Below are 17073 nucleotides of genomic sequence, written 5' to 3'. Positions count from 1 at the left end.
GGCACAGTCTCCTAAGACTCACAGACGGAGTGAAAGGCTTTACCTGGAAGATGGGCATAGCTGGCTGGATCACAGAGTTGTCTGATATTTCATAGACAAACCTGAGACCCTAATTGAAATGCATTTGATGGCTGGAGTTCAACCCCTATTAGGCAAGAATCCACATTGCAAAGTGAACCAGATTTGCACCTGTTTTGTCCCAGCTGGCATCTCCTGCCTGAGAAAGGCCCACTGCTGTGGTAAAAGGTATTAGAATAATAATAATAAATCCTGTCCATAGAAGGCTTTGATCAAAGAGCTTTTTCATTTCCTTTCTTTACTTTGTTTTCTTTTCTTTCTCTTTCTTTCCCTGTCCCCTCTGTTGTCTGATTATTCTAGACAACTGTGTCTGACAGCCCAGGGGAGTTGATTGTGGTTGTAAAAGTGTTTGTGAGGCAGGTGGGTCAGAGCAGAGTCTCACACACCCTGGTGCTGGCTCACACAAAAGGGAACATCTAAGCTGATTAAGTACAGCATCGCTGTGGTCTGCGTGTCTTCAGTCCCTTCCGACTGATGGCTTTGTTTTGTCCCCTGGGGTCACTTCAAGACATTCACCTGCTCCTGACAGTCCTCTGTCCCTGCTCCCACTACCCCCCTCCCATCCCTCCAGCAGCCCCTGTGTGGGACTTGGAAGATCCATGTCCAAGGCCATGCTAGACCATAAATTTTTTGTGTGCGGTTCTTTGGGGTTTTTTTGGCCACTGCCATCTACGTGTTAGGTCGCCATCTGTACAGAGGGGGAGTAATTCTGCTTGGGCCTCTCTTAGGACAAGGTGCCACCTCCAGCTGTGCCCACCTGCCTCAGCCCAGTCATGGCTCACACCCTCACCTCGCGGCAGGGCCACCTCTGTGGAGACGTGCCCTGAGTGACAGGTCATCACACTGACATAAACATCTCCTGATGGAGAAACAAACATCTCCTGATGGGCTTTATGGCACATATGGAATATTTGGTGTACAGCATAGGATGGCTTTTTTTCCTTACTTCAGAAATGTCTCCCCTGCCCTGTCTCAAAACTGTTCATCTCACCCTCCTTCTGAAGCTTGCTCTGTGATCAAGGGAGCTTTGTGTCACATTTCACTGGTGCCCAGTTGAGGCACCCAGACGGGGATCGCTGAAGAGAAAAACCTCCATTTGTTCTAAAGGCATCCCTCCAAATCTCATCACAAGCAATCAGACAAGCCTGGCAGAAAGAGCCCTTCCTTTTGTGTTACAAGCAGGAAGAAATTATACGTGATATAAGCTGCTAACCATGCCTAAATCTGTTTATTCTAATGTTTCCCTTAGCACATGTCATCAACAAAAGATCTGTTAGTCAGAATATTTTTCTCTCTCTGACTATCTTCCTGTCTGTCTGTTTTTAATTATATCAGGATTAGGTGATTGCTGCTGTAGATTAGGTTTACCTGAAGAACATCCACTGTGATGACTGTATTTTCGTACCTTAGCATAAGCCTTTTGGCTTAGTACAACGTTAAAGTCTTGAAATCCAGTACTCTGAAGGTAAGATATCCCAAAAAATAATGATGTGTCTGCAACAGCATCTCATCTGCACCTAGACACCCTCTATGTTTGAAGGTCATATATTAACAAAAGCTGTAAGATGACATCTCACATATAACAAATGAATCTGGAATAGAAAGCAGTCAATGTGTTCAAACTACTCTGGCTAATATTGTGGAGTAAACTTATTTTATGTCTGATGCTTGAATGATTCCATATCACAACCTGAAGAATAAATTATTGACAGTTAAGAAAATAATAATCTGGTTTTCTGGACTATTACAAACAAAAACAAACACTAAAAGAACTAGACTCATTTGTCTGTGAAGCTTACAAAGTCTGTGTCAGATGAAGAACAAACCTCCAAAAGTAGTAAGATTCATAGCAGACAAAGAGCTGAACTTGAGGTGTTTGGGGCCAACAGAGCTAATGCAGTTTTGGGGTATGACTGGAAAGGAAGAGTGAATAGTGTATTGAAAAGGCTCTATCTCCTGTGCACAAGTAGCAAGCTAGGAGGCTTGAAGCAGATGTATGTTCTGCATGTGGAAGCCCTTGCCTCTCCCTGGGGAGAAATTTTTTTTCTCCTGGGGAGAAATTTTTTTTCAGTGGTACCCAACGATAGGATGGGGGGCAACAGGCACAGACTGAAGCACAGGAGGTTCTGTCTCAATATGAGGAGAAACTTCTTTACTTTGAGGGTGCCAGAGCACTGGAACAGGCTGCCCAGAGAGGCTGTGGAGTCTCCTTCTCTGGAGACATTCAAAACCCGCCTGGACACATCCCTGCGTGATCTGCTCTGGGTGAACCTGCTTTAGCAGGTGGGTTGGACTGGATGATCTCCAGAGGTCCCTTCCAACCCCACCCGTTCTGTGACTCTGTGAAATGCAGAGCTCACACCCGCTCCAGGTGATGCAGGCAGCCCCACGCTCCTTGCTGAGCCCTCGAGGCACTGAGGAGCAGAGTGCCATATGCTGCAGCAAGTCCCTGTCTGATGGCACAGCAGCTTTCAAGTCAGGTCTGCCCCACACCAGCAAGAGCTCAGAAGAAACCAGAATCCAGCCTGTAGCAGGTAATTAGTGATATTTGAGTATCTGCAGGAGTTCGGAGTCCAGAGAGTTGTTTGGTGTGATTTTTTTGTATTTATTTTCTGTTTGATTGTTTGTTTTAAAAAAAAAAGCATACTGTTTACTATAAAAATACTAAAATTAAAAGTTCTGGCATGGTTGATAACACACTAAGAGCATTGCAGACAGAAGAACACTGAACTACCCATTTTATAGAAAGGTACCTCAAAACTAGACAGGAGAGAGAGGAGAGTAACAAAACGTAATTCAAAGACAGGGGGTGGGGAAAGAACAAAAGAGCCTGCTGCCTTTCAGGGAAAGACTTAAGAAGTTCAATCTGGTTTTGTTAATCAAAAATAAGATTGAGAAGCGGTGTGGCTACAGAGTATAATTACCCACATGGGGAGAAAATACTGGCTACAAAAGGGATCTTTAACCTAGCAGAGAGACACATAACAAGAACTAATTACCAGAAGGTGAAGCCCAGCAAATCCAATGTAGTAATGGGGCACAACTTCATAGGAGCGCAGATGATTAATCACTGGAACAAAATACCCAGGGAAATGATGGGTTCTCCATCTCTGTAGTCAGGTTGAGTGACTCTCTATAAGACCTGCTTTCAGTACGAGATGCCAGACTCAATAAGGACACTCCCAGTGAAAACCTATGGCCTGTGTTGCACCAGACCAGTTTTGGACTCTTCTCTCACATCCATTATCCCTCAGCATCTCTTCTGCACAGAGACTCTCAACCCCACACCTATAACACCACTTTCTCACCTTAAGTTTGCCACTTTTTCTGCTGCTTCTTCCATGGCCAGTGCTGGCATGAAGGCTTGGATGCCCAGCCTTTTGCTGCTCCTGATCTCCATCCTCTCTGTGACCTGGACATCTGACCTGGACCTATTTTCCCCATGCCATACTATAATGTCTCTCCACTTTGCTTCGTACAGCCTGCTCTATTCCTTTGCATGCATCCCTACAAAAGCTGTCTGTGCTACTAAAGAGCAGAACAAATCAGAGCAAGAAGCTCCAGGATCTAATCTGTCACTATCAGCTCCCACTTGCAGGCCACCCATGCTTCTATCATGAGACCGTCCTTTCTGCAGTGGCAGCTACCCTCTGAGGGACACATTGATCCAGAAAGGGCTTCCCGGTCAGAGTTCTGCTGGTGGTACCACACACCTTACAGCATTTTGCCTTGGGGAGGTGTTTGCTCTGCCTCTGCTTTGCCTCCCCTTCCCACCCTATCAGTCTGACCCAAGGCACTGGAGTCACTCTCGCCACCACTCCCATTCTTTATTTACCCAAGTAGTTTTTCCCCTTTTTATATCCAACCTACACACACGGCTTCCCTGGTAATATATTCACTGCCACAGTTGGAGCATTTGTAACCTGCAGAGTCTGTGCCAATCTGGAGACAGAAGGTTTCACTGAATTGATACAGCTTTTAAATAAAATGACCCGACTGCTGGCATTTCAGGGCCAAATGTGCTTTTAGGGTGGTCCCATTGGTGAAGCCCATTTGTCAAGAATGGTGCAAAGCTTCAGAGTCCCACCAGGATCCTCACTAAGCCTGGGCAGCCAACTCACATTAATTTCTAAAAATGTTTTTTTTCATCTTCAGCTTGCAAGGCAACTTTATCTCTTCCTCCCAGGAGTGAGACATGGCTAACATAATTATGCATTTATCAGCATCGGCATAGATTATTAGAAGCAAAAATATCTAGACCACAGTTTAAGGTTGCCACTCAATTCCAGCTGGTACAAAATGTTGCCTTCTGTAGGGCTGAAGCTGTCGCATGCATGCAGAGCTTCTGCTCTGGTCCCTTCCCCAGCTGCAGATAGCCTCTGAGATCCATTCAAAGTCTCATTTTTCAAAGATGAAGGATTGAATCCCTGCTCCATGAAGGACCAAATGTCAATCTGTGACCTCTCTTGACAGCTGGGCTCCTCTGAGGCAATGCCTCTGAGAACTGACAACAAAACAGCTCTGATCAAAGAGAATTCTCTGTGGAAATTATTCAAGCAGGGGAGCAAGTACACTCCCAAGCCTGGGAGTCTCTGAAGGGTGTCACTAGGCTTTCCCTGGGGACAATTTTACTGCCAACACTGACACTAACAATACAACAACCTTTATTCCACCTCATGCCCTCATTCCATCCAAAGAGAGCAGCCATGCATGCAGAGTGCTGACCCCAAAAAAGGAAACTGCCAGAGGCCCCATGAACTCTATGTGGGATTTAGGGCCTTTTTTATTTACATGAAAACGTGCTTGGAGGCTGCAGTAATGGATTCAATATGAAACTCTACAAAGAACTTGACCCTGAGTTTCTAGGTTAGCGATCAAAGAAATAAACCTAATTTCTTGCACTCTGGAAATGAGTGCTGTATAAGGAAATTGAACAGATGAGGAGCGCAGCTTACAGGTGCAGATGAAGCCTAACCCAGCCAACTCCAACTTAATTCTAACATCAAACACGGTTCCAGAGCTCCCTCCAAAAGTACTGTCACTGTATCTGCATCATTTCCATTGCCCCAGGAAGACCTATGCAAGATGTTGCACCTGGAGAGTTTAGGTGTCCTGAGTTCTCCTGTGTCTTGCTTAACATCAAGATGCCTGAGCTTACACCCTTTTTTTTTTCCCTCTAGAGTTGGGAGGGGTGGGGGGAGCCATGAAGGAGCAATAATCCAGTACATTAAATATAAATGCATGTATATATATATATTTATAAAGAGAGGAGGGAAAAGAGAGCTAAGAAACTGCAAAATCCACGAGCCAATTACAACTGACTTTTTTCCCCTTCCATCTTTTTCCATTTATAGTGCAAAATGGGCCTTAAGTTCCAATTCCAAAATACTCATTGCAGTAATTCCCTCTAGCAGAGAATCATTCTTTACTGTTTGCATTCTCACTTCAAATAGGAAATATCAAGCTGGAAACATAGAAGGGCCGGGGTTAAAGAAAGGTACTCCCATTTTGCTCAGAATGGCATCCCTAGAAGCATTTATTGCCATATAAAAGCTGTGAATTCTATTAGAAATTTTCACTGAATTTTCAGTGAAAAAAATCTATTCTTTCTGGAGACTTTGTATATGATATTTAGCTCTTGACCACCACTATATGGCATGGAGTAAGACCACAAAAGCAAACACTCTTTATCACTCAATCACTGAGCGTTGGTGGGAAGCAAGGGGAGGTGATGAAAAACTGAGAAATACCAAAAAAGAACCATCGAACCATCTTGGTAACAGATGTGACCTCACTTGTGATGTCAGCAGACAAATATTGGTGATATTCTATTGAAAGTTACTATAAATCAAGCATCAGAAGTCATAAAATTACATTGGGATCATGCTTGCAGCTGCATCCAGGACAACACACTGATGTTTTCATCATGCTAACAATGCTAGTCAATTAACAAACCTTCCAAGCCAGTCTAGCAACTGAAAAAAGAGATGCTAATCCAGTCTCTGAAGTGCTGCAGTGCACGAAGTGTGGGCTCACTCCATATGTTCTCTCCCTCCTTGCAGAGTAAACGTCAGTGCTGCTTTTGCATGTTTAATGACAGTTTTCTACAACCGACTGAGCCTAGGAAATATTAGAGGAGCTATGAGTGATTAAGTTCTAGGGGAGTGAGGCCAACTCATCTCACCATTCTTCAAAATTGGTGGTAAATGTACACCAGTAAGAGGTGCGGGTAGTAAGTTCCCCAGTACTAAACAAAGCTGCCGCCCTGCTTAAAGTTTGCCCCAAAGAGTCCATCTCCCATGTGTTCATGCCTCAGCCCTTGCCATTCCACCATCTCAGGCTTTAATATTTGTTCATGGCCCCTACGCTACACCCAGCCTCACCCCGATCTGTCTACCATGGGACTAAGAAATTTATAGAGCAAATAAATAATGGGAGGCTATGAATCATGAAGCTATTATTCCTTCAAGGGTTCCTGTTCTAATTCAGAGCGGGGTCCTTCTAATGATGCCATCAGCTGCAAGAAAGGAAGCTTGAGTCATCATAGCCCCCGGAAAAGATGATATGTGTGCAATACACCGTTGCCTCTTTGTTTAGAGAAGCTGGTTTTGTTACCCACGAGCCCCCTGACTGCCTGTAATAAGGAGCAATCGGTTTGATACTCACCCCCACTGCAAGCTAAGAGCCAACATGCTGTAATGCCACTCTTTTCCTTCCACTTAAGTGCTGAGAGACGGATCACAAACAGCCATTTGCAAATCATGAAAAATGTGTCTTATTTGTGCCCGTCACGGTCGTATCATACACCTACTCCATCTCCACAGACCTTCACCCATCTCCCTCCCTCCTTCCCTTCCTAGGAGCTGTGATGTGAGTCAGGGGTGGGATATCTCACACATGGCTCTCCATGCTCAGCTCTGCCATGGGGCTCTGGTGTCCCTGCAGGCCAGAACTGGGAGAGGTCATCGCAGCTGCAGAACCAAATTTTTGGGCTGGTATCCTCAGACCGGCATCCCAAACCTGTGGTAAGGGCCCATGAACCCTATGGCTTATGAGAAGATGGGGTGGGTATGTCAGAACAGCCTGAATCTGGCGCTGAGCAACGTAGTGAGCATGTGGCTGAGCAGGGCTTAGCACTTGGGGTTTCCTGTCTTTTGAGAGAGTAGAAGTGCTCTACCCAGCACTACAGGGAGATGTTCCCATTCCCTCTTTGCAAAGATGGAGAGTAGAAGGTTTGCCCTTATCCAGTGGTGGGTTTGGGGCATTGTCTTCCTGGTGGAAAACTCAAGTTTACCTCCCTGCCTAGTAAAGACAGACTCATATGTGCAGAAGTGCAGGCTGGATGAATGCACAGTAAGATGGGTCATGAACTGGCTGGATGGCAGTGCTCAGAGGGCTGTGATCAATGATGCAGAGTCTGGTTGGAGGCCTGTAGTTTGCAGAGTTCCCCAGGGGTCAGTGTTAGGTCCAGTCCTGTTTAGCCTGTTCATCAATGACCTGGATGAAGACACTGAGTGCATCCTCAGCAAGTCTGCTGAGTGGGTTGGACTAGATGATCTCCAGAGGTCCCTTCCAACCCTAACCATTCTGTGATATCTACCTTTCTCAACATTTGAGTTGCTTAACAACCTGCCCATCTTCTAGGCTTTCCCAACCCTCATCCAACATGAACCATGAGGCAGGTAGGAATGGTCAGTCATCAGGTCAGACAGCAAGAACTTACAAGGGACTGTTGCTCTCTACTCCACTGATCAGAGCATTTGCCTGGGTAGGGAGAATATCTGGGTTTGGCATTTTACCCTAAACAGTTGTTGAAACGTTAAGTAACAGTTTCCTGAGGCAGAGCTTATTAACTTGGGCACATTAACATGACTCGAATGCCTTCAAACTGGAGCTTGCATTGCAATGTGCTGCTGCATTGTGGAGGTGCCCAGATGGCAAGTGGCTGGCTCTGATGCCTCTAGGCAAGTCTATCTTTATTACAGGAAGTGCCATACGACAGCAGAAGACAGAGCATGTGTGGAAACCATACATGCTTTTCCTTTGCTCAGATTCCCTGAGTGAGTGGCAGTGCTCTGATAGACCCTCTGATAACGTGCTTCCAGAGGTCTTCTAAAAAAATGTACTAGGTGCTTCAGCTGTGCTCTGTTAAGCAAATCCTTGCCTAACACCTACCTTTCAATGTCTATTGCTAACGTATTGTCTCTTGTGTCCACCTCCTTTTGCAGATGCCTGCAAGAATTGCTCAGAGACTGGAAAGCAAAGCCCAGTAGAAAGAGTTTCCCAGGCTTTTTTCTGCAGTAGGCAGTTTCCCTGTCACCTTTAATAGCTGTCGGATGGGACCTCTTTTTGTTAGTGTTTTAACCAGGCTTGCCAAAAGCTCGCTGTTCCAGCTTCAGCCTAGGAATTGCAAATGTTCATCTCTTGATCAACTGCCAAGTTCTTCTTCAGGAACAAGGAGAGGGATGGCTGCTTAGTGAAGCCAACCTGCAACCTGAACTACAGCTTTCCAGCTCCCGCATTTTAGATTGCACCCTTGTTCAGAGTGCAGCAAACAGAGGCCATATATTACATGAAGATATGAAGTCCAATCACAAAAAAAAAGATCAGAATAAAATTCAGGAGTGTTTTTCTTCCCTGTCCTGTGTATATTTCCTATAAATCACAGCAACAGGAGAGAAGTGTGTACACCCTAAGAAGAGTGCTTCTTTTGCTGGGAGTCTGGGTTCTTCAAATCTGTTTTAAGTTGTTAAAGCATTTGAAATATGATCAGATAGCTACAGTTTATGTCAGTAATACTAATTTTAAAAGCATGTAACCCTATTTTATAAAGACCTGCTCCCCATACAGGCTGTATGCATCGTGGTCATTCTGTTGGAGCCAAGGGAATGAGCAAGAAAAGTTAAGCACTTGTGTAAATCTTTCCAAGATTAGGGTTGAAAGGCCAAATCAGCGAAAGGGGCGGGGGGCAGGGGAAAGTGCCTTTACAGTGCATGGTCAGTATGGGATTTTCAAACGTCCATATCTCAGTTAAATAAAAATCAATTTATTTCACCATAAGGCTGGGCATTACAACTTAGGTATAGCTATTTCCACGGCAAATCAGAGTTTTCAACTGTCAGTCATTTTGCCCGTAAGAGCTGTTGAAAAGGGTCACAAAATACAGCAGGAGAAATATATTCTGCTTCTCATATTCATTTGAAAATGGTCTGAATACTTTCTGTGTAAACTTTTCAAAACTATCCACAAAGCATGGCAAATTTTAGCCTAGGAGATGGATGTTTCACAAGTTATAACTATTGGAAAATACAGTTTTATAATGAAAACCATTTTCCCATCTTAAATATACACTTGTCACTTTAATACCTTGTAATATGGTTTTATAAATATACAAATAACATAACATTTTGCATCTGGTACACTGATTCTAGGTTTTTAAGGCTGCTAGGAAGGAAAAACTAACCAAATATGAAGGAACATGATAAAAATTCAAGGTTTTTTTTCCATTCACTTCTGAAGCACAAGAAGCATAAAGGTATTAGTGTTTGCAGGTGCTGGAAGAACCGATAAGGTATTGGCTTACTTGCTTTTACAGTGGGATCATTCTGCTATAATCTTCCAAGAATTTTAAAGTGATAAATATAAAGGAGTTTCTTATGCTTTTTCCTACACTAAACAAGAGACACCATCATCATAAACCATATTCTCCAACTTGGGGCCAGGTCTCTGTTGTGTAGCAAAAGCTTCTTCAGAAAACGAACTCTAACACCAAGCAAAAATCCAGTGCCTTAAACTCCATTCCACCTCTCAGGAAGAAGCCCCCACTACCACAGAAAGCAAATATTCATCCTCACAGCAAGCTCCATCTGGGTAGTGCTCAAACTGAATTATTTTTTTTTTTATCCATGCTGCAGTGTTACAGCTAATTATTTACTTTCCTCACAAGACTTAATTAGCGCCTGCTGTAGTCAGCGGAAAACCGCCTACCAACTGAATGGGAAGTGGTCAATCTTACAGAGAGCACTTGGGGTGATATGATAAATAGTGCAAAACAGCAGCAATATGTGGACAGATACGCTGGTTACACATGTCACAGCCACAGTTAATCACAGCAAGATTTGGCTCACTGTGGTATACTGAGGTTATATTTGTATGTCTGTATACATGTAGCTCAACATGGCTTTTAGCCCTCTGATCAAAGTTCATGTTGTGCCTGCAACACTGTTTCCCCAAAAATAAGACCTACCTCAAAAATAAGCCCTAGCATGATTTTTCGGGATTTTTGAGGATGCTTGAAATAGAAGCCCTACTCCAAAAATAAGCCCTAGTTACAATTCATTTAAAAAGTCAATTTAAATAGTGTCCAGGCAGCTATAGCTGTGAAAAAGTAATAATTTTTGGAAAAAAAATTAATATAAGACCCTGTCTTATTTTCAGGGAAACGGGGTACTTGCTATGAACCCATACCGCATTTTGTAGGAATTCTTTTTTAATTTTTAATGGAAGATACAGTGTGATTCCTTGTGGCAGCAGATCTGCTCCATAGGAAAGCTTGGTCTTTTGCGAACACAGGATGGCCACATTCCAGAACCACACACAAACTCCAGCTTCTGCCAGATACAGTTTCTCAGCCAGGACCAAAGCAGCTATGGAAAAACAACAGAAATGGCAAGAAGCTTAACAGTTCTTTCTAATGACTGGTCAGTACCTCGTACCAGAGGATATAATTCTAAATCTGCTCCTGAAAAATCACAATTTGCCTTCATTTGTATTGCACGTCAGGAGAGAAATGCTACCTTCTTTGTTGAGATATGTAACTCCACCTGAAGTGCAAAGATTTTCTGTGTTGATTTTTGATTCCCTGTTCTCTCAGCATAAATGTCTTCTGTAATGTCAAAGAATGATGTAATTCTTGGTCATTTGCACAGCATATGCACTGGGCTGAATTCCGATTTCATGCAGAGATGTGTGAAATCGAGGAGTTGACACAGCAGAGCTGCAGCCTGCCCAGCCCACTGTCCTGCCTCCAACAGCCATGGATGCACGCTCATCTCCAAAGAGAAATCCCCAGTCCCACCCTCACCTCAGAACCTTTCTTCCTTTCTTCCACCTTTCTTCCAACGCTGCCTCAAAGCTTTCATGGCCACCAGGGAGCTCACAACCTGTCTGCAGGAGAGCTGCATCCCTGCATCCCTCACTTATGTTACACAAACCATGGCCTCCTAGAACCACTGCTAGGTGACAGGATAGCAGGGAAAATACCATTTCGGAACAGAGCTTCACAACCAAAAGAAAAAATGTCACACTGTACCACCCTAGGCAGATACCGTGGTACTAGCTGTAACAGTACAGTTGCATTTTCTTCTTCCCCGCTAGACCTTGTATTGGTTTGGAGCGGCTAAGGTAATATTAGCGGCTCCTCTGTTGGCATTTGAGAGTATGAAGATTTCAGGATGTGTCAGACTTTGCAAGGATGCAAAATGACATTCAAGACAGATCTAGCCCTAGGGTAGAGAAGCAGAAAATCAATTCAAGCAAATATTATTGAGTGATTTTAATACATTTGTTGTTCTAAGTATTTTTTTTTTAATTTTCTTGTTGGTATAATTGATCCTTTGGACATTAAAAAAGAAAGATTTGGCAAATTCATTTTGAGTTATAAGAAATAACAGCTTTTGGGACAATTGCAAAGTGCCTAAATTAGGACAAAATATTAATTTGTAGTCGCACATACAGAAAAAGGATAAGGAGAAATGGAAATTATGAAGTAACATTTATGATTTATGAAAAATGCCTCGTTTTACTACTAATCATAATGGACTCCTGCTGCTTATAACCTTATTGTAATCAAAGGGGTATATTCATTTCTTGCATAGTTATGTGCACATAACTCCTATTGAAGCTAATAAGTGTTATGTGCTTGCTGTGAGGGGCAAAGAGGTGCTACACAACTAAATCATTTACCATTACTGCATTGTAAATGATAAAAATGGCCCAGAATGTTAGGATTATAGATAATATCACCCATTTTTAATTTTACAAAGGATTTATAGCATTGGACCTTCGACCTTGTGTTTGGGATAAGACAGAAATGGTTGCCAGGCATTGCAGGCAGTGGGAAGACAGGTTTCTGTGCAAGGCTGAGCTCTCCACAGACCTCCAGCAAGTCTTGCTCCAAGCTGTAAGGAGACTGCTTAACCACTGTTAAAGAATAGACTGCGTTAGCTTTTTCCAATAAAGCTTCCCATGGGTGCCTGCAGGGCTGAGTAAAGGCTGCCCACTTCACCATGCCTGAAGCTGTGGAAGAACTGGATCTTGGTAAGACCGGACACCACGCCGAAAATATCATAGATAGCAGCTTTGGGGAAACAGCAGAGATGTTTGCATTGACCAGCAGGAAATTAATATCCCCTTTTCAAGGGTATTAAGGAACCTGCAAGTAATTGTCCTGCATATCTTGGTTCTGTATATTTCGGATGTGATCCATTGGTCAGAGTCTGACATCAGAAATCAAAACAGTGGCAGGACGTTCAGCCAGAGCAGTTATTTTATGCGTTCCCTTCTGGGAAAAGTGTGTCCAGATCCACCTTGGACAGTGTAACCACAGCCGCAGGTAAACTGGAAGAAGAAAATATTTATATATAAATAGTGCCATTTTGGCCGTATCATTTTAATTTTGTATGGCAAGCTGAGATGAACTTACAATGTTAAAAGCCAAAGTGCTATAGCTTAGCTATGAGATTAGAGATAAAAGCTCTTTTGATAATGCTTAACCAAAATGTTTCCATTGTGCTGAATGAGATAATTTCACACAAGGTGATGTAGATGAAATTGATGCATCCTAAAAAAATACTTTGATTTTGGTAAATTATTACTTTCTAAAAGGCAACCAAATTAATGTTCTCCAGTCCTAAGCAGTATTTTCCAAATGTTTGCATTTCCCTAAAGGAAATAATATAAAAAGAAAATAACAAAAAGTTCACACACCTGGCTAAGGGACTATGAAATTAAGTATCATAGATAGTGAAGAAGCAATTCATCATAGTACAGTTCAATGGTACAGAAGTGTTTGAAGGAGTGATATGTTAGGCTACTGAGCTTCATGCAATCCCAGGATGCCCTGACATGCATATTCTTGAATGTAGCAGTCACAAGGCACCTTAGGAAAGCAAAGATAATGCAGAAACCAGAAAAAAAGCACATTCCAAAGATGAATTCTTCAGAATTTTTTTGTCATCTTGAGTTTAAACAGCCTGATTTGGAACAAAAGGCACCCTGTGGACTGATGGAATTTGCAGCAGAACTAGTCTTTCCCCTACTTCACCTTAGAAATCAGCATCATAATCCTCTCATGTAACACACAGCATTCAATGGAGGGGCTGCTACCAGTAATTAAAGCAGCCAAATCTTCAAAGCTTGCATGGTACACACAAGACCATGAATATTACAATCTAGAAATAAGGACAAACATCAAAATCCCTATTTAGTTAACAAAATAAGTAGCACTTATTCTCAGACATACCAGACCACCCAAGGCTACAGTTTAATTGCTTTCAGAGGCTGTGGACAAACATCCTTCTTCAGATCCAGCTGTGCTGCTGGATGTTCCTACTGTAGCTGCTCATCTGTGGCATCCCCTGTCCTCCGATTCCCACCCCTTCCCTCCCCTAGTGCTAAGCACTCTTTTGAACCAGCCCGCACAGCAGTTTGTGTCAGCATTCCTTCGTTTGTGCCAAGTAAATTCATCCGGGTTAATTTAATCGGTTTAAATAGGAGGTGGCAGTGGTGACTGTAGCCTCGATAGGCACCAGTCTTTGGGCAGCAAGGCAAGGATGAATGGCCAGCGGGCAGCAGCCTGGGAGCTGATGAAGAGAACAAAGAAACTCAGGTGCAGAACAAAGGTAAAGTACCAGTTCGGACCAAATTAATCCTTTTGTGGTGCTGGGGAAAGACAAAAGGGGAAAAAAAAAAGTTGGACTATATGGGGCATGCAGCATTTGCACTTGCAACACATCTTCTCTTTCAGTCAGTGACTCCGAACAGCAAATCTTGTAGCCCTTCTCACTTAGGAGATGATTCAGCCTGACTTTCCCCCCTTTTGCCTAACCCCAGCTGTTTGAAGATGCTGCCATGCAGTGTTTGCTAATAATACTAACGTGTCAAAATGGTGGCATGACAAAATAGTAGCACCCATGTGAGACACAGCCCAATCTCCTCACCCCTGTCTTTGGGAAGCTTTGCCTAGTGATGCATGAAGCATCCCAGCAACTTTCTCCTCAAGTGAAGCTCGGCTGCAGAGAAGTTGGGAATCCCAAACCAGCAGATCAGGCTGGAGAGCTGGGGTGTGGGAGGGAGTGCAGTCCGTCAGAAATCAAGAAAGGATTAACTGAAGTCACCTTGCTCTCAGTGAGGACAGGTCATAATCCTCCCTGAGTCCCAGCGGGAACATAAGAGCTTAAACAATAAATTTCAAAGTCTCCTTTGTGAGGTACAGTAATGTCACACCTTTCTCCTTCACAGCTTGTCCTCTGCAGCTGTTTGATTCCCAAGGAATTGCAGTGAACTTACAGATTCTCCCCTAGCACACAGAGGAGGAGGGAGCATCCACCAAGGAGCTTGTCTCACATTTTCGATCACCTTCTGTCCTGCCCCAGCCAATTATATGGTTGTGATAGAGACTGTTAAAAAGTGACTGTATCCTGCCCCAGAGTTAGCTGCATTCAGAGAGGTCAGCGAAATCTGGGCTTCTCTCAGTTTCAGTGTCCTCTGGATTAAAAATTAAAGAGGAGTTATTTGTGCTAGCTTTTCTCATACACTGGAGAAGGATTTAAACAATTTGAAACCTCAGACAGCTTGTGAGACAGATTCTGCAATTGTGCTACCAGGCACAGTTATTCCTTGTAAACCTGAGGAAGACAGGGCAAAGCCTTCTGGTAACAAGTAGCACTTTCATGTATAGAGACAATGATTCTTATTTCCACTATCTTTACAATGGTGTGGGACCTTAAGGTGAAAGTAAACATTATTTTTGCACAATTTTTTCCTTCCGTCAGGGATAGATTTATATGGAGAAGGGTTGATGGGGCTGTAGCTCTGCTTACAGCATGTACTGGATGCCATACATATCCTTAGCCATAGGCTGGGGAGTGGCTGCTCCTCTTTTCCCACTTTCTTAGATTGTGGTCACATTTCACTCGACTCTACCAAAATGTGTAAAAAGACATTTCTGTAAACGAGAACAAAAGGCCATATAAATTTTTTTCAGATCCATCCCTCTGGTAGAAAAAAAATTATTTTATGTTCACAGTTGTGTTACAGATTTCATCTTGAAAAATTTCTAGAGAGGGATTATAGAGCAGAAAGCATCTTCTTGTGGTGAACAGAATCTGCATGTTCCAGAGTGACTTGAAGGCTTCTGTCCCCATTATATGAAATTATATGGTTCTTTAAAAGCTCAAATAAATTACTTCTTCAACTGAAGATGTTCAGCTGTCTGTGTACAATGTTACTGATTTCCTTGGTGCAAGAATAAAAAAACATTAAGCAGAGGCACGAAGCAGAGGTACCCAAAGTATTCCTCCTTATGACTCATGGCTGCCCATCTTCACGATCTTTTCTGGACTCATTGTTTGAAGTCTGTTTTGCTCTTTCCTTTCCAGAAAATGTTCGCACTCTGAACAGCCTGATTTTCTAGGGCCAATTCATCTAATTCACTGTAATTAGGAACATAGCAAACCTCTACTCGTGTACAAAAGATGAACGGTAACAACTAGTAAGTGATTATTTCTATCAGTAGGTTTCTGCAGAGCATTTCAGACAAAACACTCCTGCTCTTAATAGCTTCAATATCTCAAAAGAAATCCATGGTAACTTCATCAACAGTGTCTGAATCTTTTCACAGGCTGGATGCTTTTCAAGAAATAATGATATTTGAATCATCTTTCTTAATGAAGAAGATAGAAACAATACAATGTGCCAGTCCTGTTTCTTAGCCGATCAAAGTTGGCACTGGCTTCACATTAGGGTTGTTCACTTGATGGCTGCAGGGTGCTAAGGCCCTGATCCAAGAAAGTAATGAAGCACGTGTGTCTAAACATAAGCCCGAAGGTAATTCTTCAGACTTCCTCATGTTCAACACCATCCTCCTGCTCCAAGTACCTTGCAGAAACAGGGTGGGAAAGCCAGGAAGGAAAACGGGTGGTTTTTGCAAATATCTTTGACAAACAGATCCTGGCGTGGAAGAGCTGACATTATGCAGCACCTGGAGTGGTGGTCTCCTGAGCAGATCTAGGGTATGCAAATCATTCACATGAGTCTCCTTAATTGTCTGGAGGATCAGGAGGCGCAAAGCCATTGTACTGAACTGCACCACATTGGACTGCTCTAACTGGCACCTCAAAGCATAATAAACTCACTGGAGCAGGGGACCTGTTAATACCCTGTTTGCCCAAAATAAGACCTACCCTGAAAATAAGCCCTAGCATGATTTTTCAGGATTTTTGAGGATGCTCAAAATATAAGCCCTACTCCAAAAATAAGCCCTAGTTACAGTTCATGTAAAAAGCCAATTTAAATAGTGTCCAGGCAGCTATACATGTAAAAAAATAAGCATATCTTGGAGTAAAATTTAACATAAGACCCTGTCTTATTTTGAGGGGAACAGGGTAGTTCTGCTTTTCTTCCTGTGAGATCTATGACAACCAGCCTAAAATTACTCAGTTAAAATGATCCCTGCATCCACTGAGAGGTGTGAAGTGGGAACTACAGGCAGCTGTGGAGCCTAGGAATTATCTAAGCCCAAGTTCACCCTTTGTCATGGTCTGGTGGGTTGCTCAGACACCCATGCAACCTGCCCCAGGCACGATGGTTTATGCAGCTGGTCTGTGGGCAGAGAGGGGATTCATCTCCCTCCAGTTTCTCAAGATGAATGACCAACAGAATTTGATTTGCCCCATCTGCAAGCCTTCTGGTGTTAGAAAATAACACTGGCCTGAA

Source organism: Caloenas nicobarica, chromosome 1 (assembly GCF_036013445.1).
Source record: "Caloenas nicobarica isolate bCalNic1 chromosome 1, bCalNic1.hap1, whole genome shotgun sequence".
In the NCBI taxonomy this organism is placed as follows: Eukaryota; Metazoa; Chordata; class Aves; order Columbiformes; family Columbidae; genus Caloenas; species Caloenas nicobarica.
This window is presented reverse-complemented; position numbering follows the sequence as displayed.